The sequence below is a fragment of the Solanum stenotomum genome, chromosome 8 (genome assembly GCF_019186545.1).
Source record: "Solanum stenotomum isolate F172 chromosome 8, ASM1918654v1, whole genome shotgun sequence".
NCBI lineage: Eukaryota > Viridiplantae > Streptophyta > Magnoliopsida > Solanales > Solanaceae > Solanum > Solanum stenotomum.
In genome coordinates this window covers 60,017,287-60,020,633 of record NC_064289.1, presented here as the reverse complement: position 1 = coordinate 60,020,633, position 3,347 = coordinate 60,017,287, and the positions used below count along the sequence as shown (strand labels likewise).

The 3,347-nt window shown below is 36.8% G+C and overlaps 1 protein-coding gene and 1 pseudogene across 1 annotated transcript in view; one reads left to right on the top strand and one right to left on the bottom strand.

The window, feature by feature from the left end:
* Nucleotides 1-3,347, bottom strand: part of LOC125874054 (protein TRANSPORT INHIBITOR RESPONSE 1-like) — a 285,290-nt gene that overhangs the window by 12,196 nt on the left and 269,747 nt on the right. The gene's annotated exons all lie outside the window — the stretch shown is intronic.
* On the top strand, nt 754-2,918 carry LOC125873998 (putative late blight resistance protein homolog R1B-17; annotated as a pseudogene).

Sequence of the window (3,347 nt, the reverse complement as noted above, 5' to 3'; positions counted from 1 at the left end):
CGTAAGTGTACATAAAAGATTATCATCCATTTTCTTCTTCGTATAGGTTGGAAAAGTAATGGTAAACGAGCAGGACTCCTTTTTTTGTAAATAATTAACAGTTGTGATACACTTTATTTTATTGAATATTTAGATCTTCCATTTTCTTCTTCATACTCCTTTTTTGTAAATAATTAACAGTTGTGAGATTTAATGTTTGTGATTTCATGTCATAAACATTTTGATGTGTGATTAAGATTGACATTTCCAATTGTGCGAATCTAAAATTACTATGTGTCAAGTTATACAATTGCTCTTTATGCACCATTTGATGTTTGACTAGTTTGATATATATATCTCGACAAAAACTCAATAAGAAAATGATTACAAATTTATTATACAGAAATTGTCAAAAATCAATAGACTCACCTTTATCATCTTCCACTAAATAAGACCTCCTCTTAAGTTCGCGTGAAAATAGTGAAATTATTGATTATTCTTGTCTTTTCATCTTCTTTCTCCTGATAAAGTTTTATGTACTTTTTATGCATCAGGTCTTGAGAACTTGAACGGAAAATTACAATCATGGAAAAACGAAAAGATAATGAAGAAGCAAACAACTCATTGGTAAGCCATTTGATAGAGTGAACTGCAAAGTATTGAATTGTAGATATGTGGCTTTAAAAATTTGATATGTGTTATTTTGGCAGGTGTTATTTTCTGCTCTTCGCAAGGACATTGCTGATGTTCTGGATTTCCTAGAGAGATTAGGGAATGAGGAAAATCAAAAAGCTCGACAAAGATCAAGTTGAAAAGCTAAAATTGGAGCTGGCATTTATTTGTACATATGTCCTGCTTTCTTATTCCGATTTGGAGCAGTTTGAAGATATAATGACTAGAAAAAGACAAGAGGTTGAGAATCTACTTCAACCAATTTTGGATGATGATGGCAAAGACATCGGGTGTAAATATGTCGTTACTAGCCTCGACAGTAATATGGATGACTGTATCAGCTTGTATCATCGTTCTAAATCAGATGCCACCATGATGGATGAGCAATTGGACTTCCTCCTCTTGAATCTCTATCATCTATCCAAGCATCGTGCTGCAAAGATGTTTCCTGGAGTGACTCAATATGAGGTTCTTCAGAATGTGTGTGGCAACATAAGAGATTTCCATGGGTTGATAGTGAAAGGTTGCATTACACATGAGATGATTGAGAATGTCTTACCTCTTTTTCAATTGATGGCTGAGAGAGTAGGACACTTCCTTTGGGAGGATCATACTGATGAAGACTCTCAACTCTCCGAGCTATATGAGGATGATCAGAATGATAGAGACTCTCGACTCTTCAAGCTAGCACATCTACTCTTGAAGATTGTTCCAACTGAACAGGAGGTTATGCACATATGTTATACAAATTTGAAAGCTTCAACTTCAACAGAAGTTGGACGCTTCATTAAGAAGCTCCTGGAAACCTCTCCGTACATTCTCAGAGAATATCTGATTCATCTACAAGAGTATATGATAACTGTTAATACCCCTAGCACTTCAGGGGCTCGAAACATTCATGTCATGATGGAATTCCTATTGATTATTCTTTCTGATATGCCCAAGGACTTTATTCATCATGACAAACTTTTTGATCTCTTGGCTCGTGTTGGAGCACTTACCAGGGAGGTATCAACTCGTGTATGCGACTTGGAAGAGAAATTAAGGAATAAAGAGGGTAACGACCAAACAAATCGTGCAACCCTAAACTTGCTGGAAAATATTGAACTCCTCAAGAAAGATCTCAAACACGTTTATCTGAAATCCCCGGATTCATCTCAATGTTGCTTCCCACTGAGTGATGGACCGCTCTTCATGCATCTGCTGCACATACACTTAAATGATTTGTTAGATTCCAATGCTTATTCAATTGCTTTGATAAGGGAAGAAATTGAGCTGGTGAAGCATGACCTAGAATTCATAAGATCATTCTTGGTGAATGTTGAGCAAGGATTGTATAAAGATCTCTGGGAACGTGTTCTAGATGTGGCTTATGAGGCAAAAGATGTCATTGATTCAATTATTGTTCGAGATAATGGTCTCTTACATCTTATTTTCTCACTTCCCATTACCATAAATAGGATCAAGCTTATCAAAGAGGATATCTCCAATTTACATGAGAAGATTCCTGAGAATAGAGGTCTCGCTGTTCTGAACTCTCCCAAGAAGCCAGTTGAGAGCAAATCATTGACAACTGATAAAATAATGATAGGTTTTGAGGAGGAGACAAACCTGATACTTAGAAAACTCACTAGTGGACCAGCAGATCTAGATGTCATTTCGATCACTGGTATGCCGGGTTCGGGTAAAACTACTTTGGCGTACAAAGTATACAAAGATAAATCAATTTCAAGTCATTTTGACCTTCGTGCATGGTGCACAGTCGACCAAGAACATGACGAGAAGAAGTTGTTGGGTACAATTTTTAATCAAGTCAATGATTCGGATTCAAAATTGAGTGAGAATATTGATGTTGCTGATAAGCTACGGCAACAACTGTATGGAAAGAGGTATCTTATTGTCTTAGATGACGTGTGGGATACTACTATATTGGATGAGTTAACAAGACCTTTTCCAGAAGTTAAGAAAGGAAGCAGAATTATATTGACGACTCGAGAAAAGAAAGTGGCTTTGCATGGAAAGCTCTACACTGCTCCTCTTAACCTTCGATTGCTAAGATCAGAAGAATGTTGGGAGTTATTAGAGAAAAGGGCATTTGGAAACTAGAATTGCCCTGATGAACTCTTGGATGTTGGTAAAGAAATAACCAAAAATTGTAAAGGGCTTCCTTTGGTGGCTGATCTGATTGCTTGAGTTATTGCTGGGAGGGAAAAGAAAAAGAGTGTGTGGCTTGAAGTTGTAAATAATTTGCATTCCTTTATTTTGAACAGTGAAATGGAAGTGATGAAAGTTATAGAATTAAGTTATGACCATTTGCCACATCACCTGAAGCCATGGTTTCTATACCTTGCAAGTTTTCCAAAGGACAGGGCACTGACAATCTCTGTGCTGAAAGTTGTATGGAGTGCTGAAGGACTTGTGGAACAGACAGAGATGAAGAGTGTGGAAGAAGTGATGGATGTTTATATGGATAACTTAATTTCCAGTAGCTTGGTAATTGCTTTCAATGAGATAGGTGATGAACCGACTTGCCAACTTCATGATCTTGTGCATGACTTTTGTTTGATAAAAGCAAGAGAGGAAAAGTTGTTTGACCAGATAAGTTCAAGTACATCATCTTCTTGTTCAGATTTGATGCCACGTATAGTGACCATTGATTATGACAGTGAGTTATTGGGGCTTAACAATTTTGTCCT